This window comes from Strix aluco, chromosome 21, assembly GCF_031877795.1.
Source record: "Strix aluco isolate bStrAlu1 chromosome 21, bStrAlu1.hap1, whole genome shotgun sequence".
Classification (NCBI taxonomy): Eukaryota; Metazoa; Chordata; class Aves; order Strigiformes; family Strigidae; genus Strix; species Strix aluco.
In genome coordinates this window covers 14,345,499-14,358,901 of record NC_133951.1, presented here as the reverse complement: position 1 = coordinate 14,358,901, position 13,403 = coordinate 14,345,499, and the positions used below count along the sequence as shown (strand labels likewise).

General features: G+C 62.8%; 1 protein-coding gene across 10 annotated transcripts in view; it reads right to left on the bottom strand.

Annotated features, from left to right (window-relative positions):
- RBFOX3 (RNA binding fox-1 homolog 3) overlaps positions 1-13,403 on the bottom strand; it is a 132,209-nt gene that overhangs the window by 109,542 nt on the left and 9,264 nt on the right. Inside the window, exon 1 of one of the 10 annotated variants that reach the window (XM_074846858.1) lies at positions 12,004-12,138. The exons of 8 other annotated variants lie outside the window; for them this stretch is intronic. The gene's annotated coding sequence lies outside the window, so the exon portion shown is untranslated. Of the gene's footprint in view, positions 1-12,003; positions 12,139-13,403 lie in introns of those variants that run through there. One more of the 10 variants, XM_074846859.1, reaches the window with a different exon arrangement.

Here is a 13,403-nt window from a genome sequence, read left to right as displayed (position 1 = left end):
CAGCAAGGATGTTCATGGCAGTTTTGGGGCTGGAAAGGGATATTTGCAGCCTGGAAGTTGCTCCCAGACCCTGAAACGCTCGAGCCAAGCACAGCCCCTCTCCCGGTGCTGCCCAGCGGGCAGAAGGACGGTGGTGGCACTGGCCGGCTGCCGTGGCCAGCTGCTCCCATGCCCGGCTGCCAGCACTGCCCTGCTGAGGGGCTGCGAGGGCACCACACGCTCGCCGTGGGCAAGGGGCGCTGAGGAAGCCGGGAGCTCGCCGGGAGCTCGCCCTTGCCCGCTCGGCTCCACAGTGGGTTTGCACTGCGGCGCAGTAGGTCACAGAGATGAAGCAGCCCCGGCCCCATCACCTGGCGCATCCAAGCCCCTCTCCTCCACCAGCCCCTGGTCCCCTCCAGCCAATTTCACCAAGCCCAGAGGGAAATTCCCAATTCCTTCCTCCCAGCGGAGCCTGTTTAATCAACCTCCTGTTACCCAATTCAGCCACGAGCCAAACCCCGGGCTCGCTTTCCCCGCTCTGCTGTCAGCCCTCCTGCTCGTGGAGGCTGCAGTGTGTCTGTCCGTCCGTCCATCCCCGTGCATCTCCCTCACACGCAGCCAGGAGGGGACCGGGCCGAGCCGCCCGCGCCTGCGGATGGAGGAGTTTGGAGGAGCTTCTCGCCCTTTGCAAGGTTATCTGCTCCTGGTGAAGGCTCCTCCATTCCACCTTCTGCCACTGCTGCAAAGAGCGTGTCAGCTCCCCCCGGGCCCCCACCCCGGACCACACATCCATCTGGGCTCAGCATCGTGTGTCTTCTCCAGCACAGTCAGGCTGATCCTAAATCCATAACCCACACTTGAATAGCTCATCCATTTAATGGCAGATAGCTGCCAGCAGGCAAATCTGTCCTCTCAGCAGCAGCAAAACCAGAGCTAAGCAGTTGCCTCCTCTTTTTTTTTTTTTCCTTCCCTTTTTAAATCAATTGTGAGGCCACATGGTCCATCGGAGTGATCTGGAGACCAGGAGCCATCTCCAAGACGGAGCTGGCTGCCTTGGCTGCCTATCACAGTGCTCCTGCCACAAGGTGACATTTCCCCCTCCATCCTCCCTACCCCAGGGAGCCGGGAGGATTAATAGTTCAACAGGGCTTTGGAAATATGTGTGCTGAGAGTTATGAGCCTGATTCATAATAGGAGTTCCCTCCCCTGCTACAGAGATTAATCGCCGGTGCAAATGCAAACACCATTTGGGCTCAACTGTCCCAAAACGCAGCGCAGCGGGGAGGAGCGGCGCGGAGCACAGCGCCGGCTCGCCCCGCGAGTGACGGGGCTCTGCGACGCGGAACGCTGGCGGAGCCTTTTGTCTGCGCCTTTACCTCCAGTATTATGGAAAAATAAATTTGTTGTGGAAAGTATCGGTTCAAAGCGACCGAGCGCTGCAAGCAAACAAGGCCGCAAGCCCTGGAGCCTGTGCGCTCGCATCGGGGAGGATGACTGAATGCTCTGCGCCGGCCCTCCGGAGCCCGCAGGGACTCAGCCACACGGGCACAGACTGGTTAACAGCCAATTTATCCTTAGAGAGCCCCAAATCATCTCCAGAGGAGCCGTCCCTCCCCACCCCGGGGCTGCGGGCACAGCGGGGCAGCTCCTGGGGTTGATGCTGCTCTGGGTGCTCCCGGCCTGACGGGAGCTGCAGCTGGGAGACCCTAATCCTGCTCATCCTGCCCAGCTCCTCGGTGCCCCGACGCCTTCCCAGCTGCTCTGCCCTGGATGGAGCAGCGCTCCCACCAGTTAAACCAGTCCCCCCAACACCGCACCTGCCCAAGGCCAGGATGGAGATCTTCCCCGCGAAGGCGAGGACCATCCCTGCCACGTGCTGTTGGCTGCTCCGCAATTAGTTCCTTGTGTCCCTCTAATACAAACAATGGCCAGATCACTTTTAACACACTATTTTACCCAGCCCCAACCGGAGCAGTTTCCCAGGTTGCCGGAATCCTTTACAACCCCCGAAGGATCAGCAAATGATTTTTCACTCTTTCCTTTCGACTCGAGGGAAGAGGAGGGATCTCGGCTCAATAGTAATTAGAGTGAACTGCAGCTTTTAAGCAGCCAAAGCTCATGTTACCACTGAGATGCAGGAATGATCTAATCAGACACCGGGGTCAGATAACCAAAAAAATAAATCCTTAAGGAGATGATAACAGTTCATATCTGCCCCGAGATGAGCTGCCTGCGGCCGCTGGGCCTGGGGGAGACACGGGGAGGGGAGCGATGGAGATCGCACGGCGGCGCAGGGACCGAGACACGGCAGCAGGAAACCTGCCCTCACCTCTGCACGGTGCTCGGCCTTCCTCCCAGGAGGAGGAGGAGGAGGAGGAGGAGGAGGAGGAGGAGGAGGAGGAGGAGGAGGAGGAGGAGGAGGAGGAGGAGGACTCCTGCACCTCCCGGCTGACATTGGCAAAGGGCAGCACTCGCCCTGCCACCTCCCCGGCCAACAGTGCGGGTGCGATGCCACCCCCCCAAGATGGAGGAACACGAGCAGCTCTTGGGGGACACCCCGTCTCTTCTTCCAGCTGACCCCCACCCCCCCGGTCCCACCCCCGCAGTCCCCCCAGCAGGGCCAGGGGCCACGGTGCCAGCCGAGGGGTCCCACCGCAGCGCTGGCACCAGAAGCAAAACCAAATTTGCCTCCCCCAGCCCTTCTTGCCCCCCTGCACATTTAATCTGCTCCTCACCCTGAACCAAGGAGGCTGCAAGTTCAGTGGGGCTGGATGCTAGAGATTAGATTGCATCTGTCTGGGTATAAATAATTCACTGCTTGATGGTCAGAGTGAATTTAATTAGTTCTTGTTCTCCTGATAGAATCAGCCCACCACTGCTAAAGCATTTCACTCCGAATTAGCCTGAAAAGGACTAACAAGGCAGTGCTAATTTTACACACACGACATCCCCCGCAGTCTCTGAAAATACAGCTCCACGGAGCACCGTGCGCGGCCGTCCCCGCGCGGGGCTGCGGAGAGGGACGGCGCGAGGAGCAAACCCGGCGCGGGCAGAGACGGGCACCGGCTCCCAAACACCCATCCCTTCTCCTTTTGCTCTGCCCTTACTTCCAGCTCCCCAGGGATCCGGGGTGGGGCCAAGGGGACCTGCTGCTGCCCGCCAGGTCCCCTCCTGCCTGGGAAGGGGCTCCCCGACAGCCCAGCAGCCACTTCGCCCCCCGCTCCGGGGCCCGGGGTCGAGCTGGACAACTTGCTGCTGGAGGAGAAACACCAACCCGTGTCGGTGCTCCCTGGAGACCCGCGCCCGGTCACCGGGAAGGGAGCGGAGGGGAGGAAGAGGAGGGGAGGGGAGGTCCCCGGGCATGGGAGATGGGCACGGAGCCCTCTGGTGCCAGCAGCCCTTGGCTGCACCCCCAGCCCCACAGACAGCTCTGGCTCACCCCGGAACCGAAAGCAGCAGCAACACCCCGGCTCCGCTGGCTGCGAACCCCGAGAGCACCCAGGCTGCACCCAAACGCATCCGACAGCGGCCTCGGCCCCCGAAACCCGCGGCTGGCAGCGAGGGACGCAGAGGCAGCGCCAGGCGATGCCGCGGGGCCGGTGGGCAGCGGGGCAGGGGCAGGGCAGCGCTCCCACGGCCGCCCGCCCCGGGAAAGCATCGCTGCGGGTTTTCCCTTCGCTCTGTAATTAGACCCCGGTTTCTCCACTAAGGACAGAATCTCATTGACCGCGATGCTTTACCGGTCCTGCCTCCCTCCTCTGACCTACCCTGTCTCCAGCAGGATTTATGCTCCACATTAGCAGTCTCCCAGAGCCGCGTTCCGCGTCACCAGGGCGAGGTGGCACTGCAGCCGCCTGAGCCACGCCGGGCCCCGCCGGTAACCCCAAACCTCAGCCAACAGCGCGGGGTGATGCCCACGCCGGGCACAAACCCCTCCACAGACACAAACCTGGGATATTTCTGCCCAAAAGAGAAATTCTGGGGCCATGGGGCCAGCAGGGAAAGGCTGAGCGAGCACTTCCAGCAGTGGGGATGCTCCGGGCTCTGCCCGGGGGAACCGCGCAGAGGACTGGGTGCGGCTGCTGATCTCTGCCTGGAGGGGAGGGAGCAGAGGGGCACCTCCACCCCAAATCACCCCCCAGCAGCTCGACCGCTGCCTCCCCCGCCGGGACGGCCTCCTGCACAGTGAACTAACAAACAGGCTTGTTTTCTGCGCTCCGCTCCTAATCGCAGGGCTCTGGCTCTAAGTTTCTAATCCAACGTGCAGCATCTTACCCAATAAATCACCCCGTAAAGGCAAAGCGGCCAACAGCTACCGGCAGCTGCCAGGAGCTCGCGGGCAGAACCCACCCGCCGGAGCTCACGACCTCTCCCTCCACCCAACAAACGGCTGCTGGGCCGCTGGCAGCGCAGACGGGGACTGCGGCAGCGCCGGGGTGCGGAGGCACCCCCAGGGCACAGCGGCATGGCGGGGAGCAGCATCCCCCCCACCTTGAGCTCGCTCTCCCCGGGGCAGGAGCACGCCTGTAGGATCTCGCCCTCTCTCCTATTTACGTGTAAGCTGGGCTGACAACTCCTCTTCATCACAGTGCCAGAGTCTTCCTCGGAGGCCATGCATCTCAAGCAGGACAGCACTATAAATATTGCATAGGAGGTGTTTCTAATCTAGTTATGGGTTCAGCCTCTCACGCTCTTCCATCAGGGAGCCTTGGATTGAAATTGAAGTGTATTAGTATAATTTTATCAGGTTTTATTAAGCCTAGGGTCTTACGTTTTTGATATATAGTTTTAATTAAGTTTTAAGTCAAAGAATGCAGTCGCTCATATTTTATCTTGCCATGTCACATCAGAGGGAGGCAGTTAATCAGCACGTACAAAAACTTCCCATCGCCAGTGATGAACGTTCATGAACTTTGCCTGCAGAGACCGTCCTCCCTCCATCGCTCACAGCGGGAGCCCAGCCGACCCCTCTGCCCAGCTCCAGCTCCCCCTCCCCACGCCAGCGCTCCAGCAGGAAGGGAGAAGCCTCTGGATAAAGAGGGGAAGGGGGAACCTGGAGGCAACGCTGGGACAGGGGCCGGCAAGGGGATGGAGCCAAGGGCGATGCTGTTACCCAAAGCATCTCCCCAGCTCCCACCTCCCCACCAGCAGCAGACGGGCGAACCCAGCGTCACGGGCCGTGCACGTACCCCACAGCCGGCCCACACACCACCACGGCGAGGAGAACGGAGGGGGGCAACAGCCAGGAGCAGCTCTGGAGTCAGCGCTCATCTCTCAGCCAAACCCCTCTGGACCTACAGCACCCCCAGACCTACTGACGGCCAAGAGGACCCTGCCCCACGGCACAGCCATGGACCAAAGGGCCCCATCTCAAACCACTCAGCATTTTGTGCTCTGCACCTCCTCGGCGGGTGCATCCCAGCCAGCCCTGCCCGGGGAAATCAGAAAACAGGAATTTCCCTGCCAGCGGAGTGGTGCCGGGCCAGCCGCCGGCAGCAAGCACGGAGCTGGACCCGCTCTGGCCAGGTGAGCCCCTGCCCTGCAGCGGCGCTCCCCGGTTTTACAGCTGGGCCCCCCGAAGCGTCAGTGCATCGGCCTGGGGAGGGCTCAGCCGCGTGCCCGTCCCAGCTCCGGGCTGGCTCCCGGTGCCAGGATGAAGGGTCACCCCTCCCTCAGGGCAGAGACGGGGCTCGGGGCTGAGCCTCGCGCTGGAGCCAGGGGCCAAGCCTGGATGGTTTCCCCCAACACGGGAAAAGGGAATCCCAGCCCTCGGCCGCAGCGATGCCCTGAGCCCACAGCGAGCACCCAGCGGGTGCAACAGCCCCCCAGGGACAGTACAACCCCCAGCAGTGCCCGCCCCAGCACCCCGGCGCTGCCCGGGCTCCCAGGAGCATCGTCAGCCGGGGGCACTTCTCTCCTCTAAAACACGCGGTGCGGGGACGCGAGGCCTGGGGGCACCTGCCAGCGCGGGCAGCGGGTGGCATCGGCATCGCAGCTCGCACTGCCGCGGCCCCCCGGCCCAAGGAGGGCTGCTCCTGCCCGGGCAGCAGAGCTGGGGGGGACGGGAGCTTTGGGGGCACACACAGCCCTCCACACACACCAAGCTTCCCTTCAGCGGGGGGGCAGAAATCTCAGAGGATTTCTGAGGACGGAGACAGCAACAGCCCAGAAACATTTCGGGTCCTGGAGCTTCTGGCGCACGAGAAGCGGAGGAGCCGCGTGCAGACCTGTCTCTGCAAGTTGAGGTGCTTAAAAATTTATCATCGAACTTGCAGAAATGAACTCAATTAAAAACCATTTTAATGGTATTACATTAAAAAAAATAACTCTCATATTTCCCACGTCAAGGTTCCTGTCTGTAAGAGCAGCAGAGACCTCCGAGCGCAGCCTCACAAGCGACGGGGGACGTGCTCGGCCGGTAGAAGCCCCCGGCACCGGCCAGCGCCCGGCCGCGCTCCGCTGGGAAGGGAAAGCCCCGCGGAGCGACGCAGCCCCAGAGGCGCAGCCCACGGAGCCCCCACGGCCCGCGGGGTTTTGCTCCCAGTTTGCTCCAGTAGCAGGGTCGGAGGAAGGATCGAGCCACCAGCATGGGGGGAGCTCGCCCCGACCCCCCCTCCCGAGAGGCTGCGACGAAGCGAGGTTAAGGCAGTTGGGAGGGGGTGCGGGGGGGGGGGCAGGGGGTGCCCCCACAGGTCACAGGAGTGGGGCCAGGCACCAATCCTGCCTCACGCCCTGGCCCTGCTGCCGGCACAGGCAGTTTCTCTCTATTTTAGGCAGCTCGTGGGAAGCTCCCGTTCCTACAGGAGGGGGGGAAACCAAGGGAACCCCCACTGCTGGGCTGCTGCCACCGCTCACTGCCATTTCAGTCGCTGCTTCCCCACCTCTCAGTGCCCTCGAGCCCAAACCTCTAACGATGCCGCTGCCCCTCCCCGACCCACAGCCCCTCAGCCCATGTCCCCAAGCCCCACGGGGTCGGCACTGGCCACGAGACCCCCCCGGCACGTCGGGGTGCAGAAGGAACAAGGTGGCCCCGGGGAGGGGGTGAGGGGCTGCGGGAGCTCTCGGCCCTTGAGCAGAACCCGCTCCCCTGCGACCTGCCCCAGCACCCCGCTGCCTCCCTGGGTAACCTGGTCTCGTCCCACGGAAGAGCCGAGCGGCGCTCGCAGCCGGCCCGGCAGCATGCGGCTACGACACCGACACCGTGGGCAACGACGGCGACGTCTTCCCGAAGAGGAGGGAGGGAATCCCAGGACAAGCAGGAACGGTTCTGCTCATCAGCTGCAAGACTGATAGACTCGGGGGGGTGGGGAGCGTGTTTTGCATTTCCTTCCTTCTCCCTTGCACAGAAACAGAGATTTGGGGTTGGATTTGAATTTCATCCAGAAGAAAAGAATTTTCTTTGAAGAGAAAGCAGTTGGATTGCTTAACTCTCTCTGTCCCCATATTCCCATTAAAACGGGATTTGAGGCAAAGAGCGAGTTTCAAGCCAAGCAGCCCCAGTGCTGCTGAACCTCCCCGAGTGGGGGATCCCCCTCTCGCCCTCCTGGCCCGGGACCCCGGCCACAGCAGAGCCACCGCTCCCCAAACAAGGGGGGCTCAGGGCAAACAAGCAGCGGCTGCGCTGCGGCAGGGGGAGAGGAGCCACATCCCCGGGCAGACGGTGCCAACAGCCGCATCCCGGCTGGACCAGGATCCCTGGGGAGCTGGGGGTGCTGCCTGCTTTGGGGCTCCTTTTTTTTCAAAAAAAAAAAAAAAAAAAAAAAAAAAAAAAAAAAGGCAAACCCGGGTGCTTTGCAGGCCAGTGGCCCCCCCTCTGCCTGCAGCGAGGCCGGGCAGGCGCAGCGGTGCTGCCGGGAAGGCCGCGGGCGCCTGTGCCGAGGCTGCAGATAAATTTTTACTGGGCAGCAAGAGAGCAGGGGAGAGCGAGCTGAGAGCGAGCGCGCTGCGTGTCATTTCAATGCGTGTATTTATATCCTTCACCGACGCAGCATCCCTTTGTAAAGCCACAGAGCGCGGATAGTCAGGGCTGTCAGTTCAGCGGCATGTTACAAGTGTTTGATATGGAGATTTTGGCAGTGGGAATGGATGTACCTCGCTGAGAGGTTTATGTAAAATGACAGCTTCTGGAAAATGAAGCACTCAGATATTAAAAAAAAAAAAAAAAGTACAAACAAAAGGGAAGAGAAGAGAGGCCTTCCGCTCGGTGAGTCCAAAACGGATTTCTCCTCCCCACCGGCCCGCGAGCATCTCCCCAGCGCGGCCACAGGCAGCGTGCAGGCAGCACGCAGGCAGCGCACCAGCTGCACCAGCCCCACCAGCTCAGCTCGGCTGGTTCAGGCTTCACACCCGCACTCCCCCGCCTCAGACCGCTGCCCCATTTCCATTTCATCACTCCTCCTCTCCCCCCTGCTCGCGGGGCTGAGCCTTTTCTGGGTGGCTGCGTGCGGGCGGGCGCGGGCGGCGGGAGGAGGGTGCCTGGGGAGCGCTGCTGGCACGGGGAGAGGCTCCGCAGCTCCTGCCGTCGCAGCTCCTGCCGTCGCAGGGCTGCAGAGCGGGGGATGCTGCGCCGCAGGACGACGCCGAGCTCTGGCCCCACGCGGGACTCGCCGCCGGCAGATGCCAGGGGCACCGCAGGAAGAGCAGACGGGATCCCACCCTGGTCCGGACACGGGTTTCCTGGGGAGCAGGGAGGGGGTTTGCTGCCCCATAGACTCCCACCAGCCCAGGCACCCGCTGCCCACCTCGCCTCAACCGGCTCCAGCACCGGGAGCGAGGGAGGGAGGGGGGGAGCCCCTGCACAGGGTGGTCCCAGCCGGGAAGGAATTGGCGGCAGCACCCAGCCCCACAGCGAGGCCAGTGCCCGGCTCACGCCTCCAAAGCCACGCTCGCCCCGGCGTCCTCTGCTGCAGCCAGTCACTCCTTCAGCTTTACACCCTCCTCCACCACTTTGGGCCCAGCAGGGACGCGTGCCCATGGCCGGGGTGGAAGCAATTCCTGCTGCAGCTATAATGATCCATAAAGAAGCCGACTTGTTTCTTACCTCTCCGAAATGAAGGATGGTGATTACCCTACATCCCAGTCCACAAAGCTTAATCCAAATTGATGGCCTCCCAGAGATTGCTTCTCTTGCCTATCACCCGATTCAATACCCGGCTCTCCCCTACCCACGTCTACTCAGTAGCAAAACGTCAGAGTAACTCACGCAGGCTCTGGACAGAAAGGCCATTTATCCTGAAGTGAAAGGCTCCGAGACGAGACATTAAATTACCGGCGCGTTAGGGAGAGGCAGCAGCACCAGCCTCGCCTTCCTGCGGGCCCCAGGCAGCAGGGCTGGGGTCTGCTCAGGCCCCTTTGGGAAGAAGCCCCTCTGCAACCCCCCGGCTGCTCCTCAGGGTCTTTGTGGCAGATCCAGAGGACAGGAGAGGACCAGGATGCCCCCAGAACCCGTCTGCCCAAACCCCTTCCTGTACACCCCAAATTCTAAATCACATCTCAGGATAAATACAACCCCAGACGCAAACGAGACCGCCACCGCTTTGCACAAGGGCTAAGGCAGGAGGAAACAGCGGTCCTCAAGTTCTGGCCTGGGTCACAGTCTGAAGCATCCCCCTAACCCTGCGGCTCCCCCGGCACGGAGCAAAAGGGCATCCACAGGCTCTGCAGGCTGCAGCAAGAGCTTCCTCACCAGCCACCCGTCGGAGAGGCTCGCGGCAGGGAAGAGCAAAGCCCTTGCAGCAGCACACGCTCCACAGAGATCCCGCGTGTGGCCACGCTGAGCGGCATCCACGAGGAGCTTTCGTTCCGAACAGCCAGGCCAAAGAGCTCAAAACTCCTCTGGGAGCGGGACAGAGCGGCCACCCCAGCCACGCAGTGCGATACGGCCACATGGGATACACCAGCGTGGGCCTGGGGAGCAGCACTGCCGGCAGCAGAGCGGCAACACAGCGCCCCAGGGAGGGGGGAACCTGTCCCACGCTCCCCCCATGCAGCACCGGCACGACTCAGCTCCACCAGCTCCCACCCTGCCCCAGAACGTCTCCCCGGTGCAAGTGACCCACGGCCCAAGTAGCAGCCCAGAGCCCCCGCGCTGGGGCAACAGCCCCACGGAGGCACCGTCACACAGCAGAGCCGCGCCGCAGGGTGGACACAGGGCTGGGCAGAGCTCTGCCTCGCTGTAAATATCCAGGAGCACAAGTGACAACAAAGGCTACAGCCGAGCCATGCACCATCTATCATGGGAGCACGGCGCAGCCACCGACCTTAACCGCCCTGCATTTGCCCCTGCTCTCGAGTGGGACCTGGGAGAAAACACTCGCGGGTGTCCCACCCGTCGGCAGGGTCCGTGGGCACACGTTGCTTTTGTCACCCGAGCGGCGGGGCTCACCGGTGACCTGGCGGGGGAGCCCTGGCCACGGGCACCAGGACGCAAACCCACGGGAGGCGGCAGCTCTTTCCCTGGCAGCACCGTGCACAGACCACCGGGCTCCACACCGGCCCCAGCTCTGAAACTCTGAGCATCCTGATCACCCAGAGCCCCCCGCTGACCTCGGGCAGCGCCGAGGGGGAGCCCGGGCATCCCCACCACCAGCAGCCCCCTCCCCTCGCCGGGCAGCGCTGGGGTCCCCCAGTCCCGGCCTCAGGCAGGCAAGCTGATGAATGCTCACACATCAGACCCCCCTTTTGCTGCTTAAGAGATGTCTCAGCTCTGCTGCACCACAGGTGCGCGCAGCGCTGGGAGCCAGAGCAGTGGCTGAGCTCCCCGCCAGCAGAGCTCACTTTCTAATTAGACAGATAACAGCAAATCATGACAACAGACCACCGTGGGGAACAGCGGGGCCTGCTGCTCCGTGGGCAGCGGGAGCTCAGGGGCCTCTCTGACAGCTCCTTCGCTTGCTCCGCACCCGCTTCCCCACAGGAACAACGCCGCGGCAGCCCTGAAGGAAAAACCGGGAGGAGGAGGAGGGAGACAGGGATGCTGCTGGAGGGCAGCGGGGTCACTTCACCAGCTCCCCACCGCAGCCCTTCTCCCTGGGCACCACGATGTGCCCAACGGCTCCCCGGGCACGTTCGAGAAGTCCCGGCTGCGCTCCCGAAGAGGCGGGTGGGAGGGGAACACGCTCCGTGCAGGATGAGGCCAAAGCTGCAGCCGTGCCAGGGGCACAGGGCTGTGCCGCTGCGAGCAGGCGCGAGGAACACCCCCAGCAGACAGCACCCACCACTGCGCCGGGGCGGGGGGGTCCGCAGAGCCGGGACGCCTCGCCCCAGGGAGGGACACCCCAGCCCGGCTCTCCCCGCCGGCTCTGGCACCAGCCCAGCACCCATCACACCCCGAGGGAAACTTCTGCGGGGAGCAGCCGGAGGAGCCCCGCACCCCTCGGCGCTCGCAGGGAGCCGGAGAAGCTGCCAGGGGAGCCCGGGCAGCCTGACTCACCGGCTGCACGCTCGGCGCTGGCTGTCACCGCTCCCACCGCCGCGCTGGGTGGGCGGCCGCGCCGCGAGGGGATGAGCAGGGATGCGGGAGGAGGGGGGGCCGCGGGGAGGGTGTCCCCGGAGGAACAAGGAAAACAAACCCAAACCCAAGGGATATTCATGGAGCCGCCCCGGCCAAGGAGCCAGCGCAGCCACGAACGCGCCCAACGGGAGGATCCCGGGCAAATCCAAGCGGACCCGAGCGCCGCTCTGCTCCCTCGTCCACCCTAAATTCTCCTCAAAACCAGATGTCCCCTCGCGGTGCGAGGCTTCGGTGCGTGCGTGCACATGTGTTTTCATCCCAGTCTTTAAATGAGGTCTTTGCTGAGAATTTACAATTCCCTCATGGGCTCAATCTTGCAAAGATTGCTTTTTTAACACTGTTGGGCTTTAACTCTAATAAGCCTCCTCTTTATTACAGAACCAGGTCACATTGCCTTGACACTGCAAGAAAATCTTTCATCAGGAAGGAAAACGGAGAAGGGAAAAGAGAAATAAAGAAGAGGAGGGAGGGAGGAGGAAGAAAGGGGAGACAAACAAATAAAAGCTGCTCACTTCATCCAGGGGACTTTCTGAAGCAGGCAAACAGCCGGCGGGCCAGCAGCGGGGCTGCCGGGGAGAGGTGCCTTCCCGCAGCGCCGCTCGCACCCCCGAACGCGCAGAATTATTTCTGGTGCGGCTTCACCTCCCACACATCCTCCCACCCTCCGCTGCTTAAAAATGCCGAGAGGAGCAGGAGGGGAAGCTTGACAGAACTTTGACAGACATAATGAGGACAGAGTTCAGGCCTGCCCTGGACAGATGGCCGTTACTGCCGGCCCGGCGCAGGGCTCCTCATTACCTGGCCGGCGCCGCGGGGACGGGAAGCGGCACAGCGGATCGGAGCGGCAGCGCCAAGCACCCGCGAGACCCAAATGCCCCTGCCAGCAGAAATCAAAGCCCTTCGCTGGCAGGAGAAGGCGGCACAGCTTCTCCTTCCCATCAAACAACTGCTCGAATATTGATTTTTCCCTTCTGGAGGCTCCCCACTCTCCAGCATCCCTCCCAGCGCCCGGCCCCTGGGCTGGGTGGGGGCGGCTGCTGCCTCCTCAGCTCCCCAACTTCTTGGGTTTGCCCGGCTCAAGACGCGTTATCTCAAAACATCTCCTGTTGGTGCCTTATGGCATGGCCATCGCCATGGAAACGGGCTGATCTCATACCCCACCTCGGCTCCCTGCGCCTGCATCCGCGGCCTCGCGGCACAGGAGTGGGAGAGGGCTGGTTTGGGGCTCATTAAACCCCTGCCTCCGTCAGCCCCCGGACAACGAGGCCCCGTTAGCCAAAACACAGAGCAAGTCGGGGCTCTGGGGTGCCAGTCCCCGCTCCCAGAGCCCCCAGTCACCTTCCCATCCCACCTAGGACCAGGCTCGGAGCCCTCCTGGGGCCAGGCTCGGAGCAGGAACCATCCCCGGCCATGCTGATGCACCACGGTGCGCATCCACGGCACATCCCAGGGTCCCCACGTGCTGGCGAGCCGGTTAGTTTGTCACCGACGGTTTGCTGCTGCCCATGGCAAGGCAGCCCTCGTCCCCTGCCTGCACCGGAGGAAAACCCTCCCACAGCACACTGGGGGCTGCGCAGTGTCGGGGGGGCCCACGGTGGCACATCCCCTGCAAGAGAAGCACCCGACCAGCACGTCCCTGGTCCCCAGTCTGCTTCAGGGGACGGCTGCAGGGGTGCTCCTGCAGGCCGCGCCCTATGGGCACCACAGCGTCCCACGACACCGTTCACAGGGCTGTTGGGGCCCCCAGGGAAGCCCAGAAAGCAAAGGAGAAGCAGATCCAAGCACAGCCAGAGACTCCAAACCCAGGCTCCCAGCACCAGGACAGGGGCAGGGGCCCAAAGCTCTGCTCAGCAGGACCCCAGCAACCCCCCCCCCACCACGCCCTCCCCTTGGCCCAGGGTACAGAGCATCC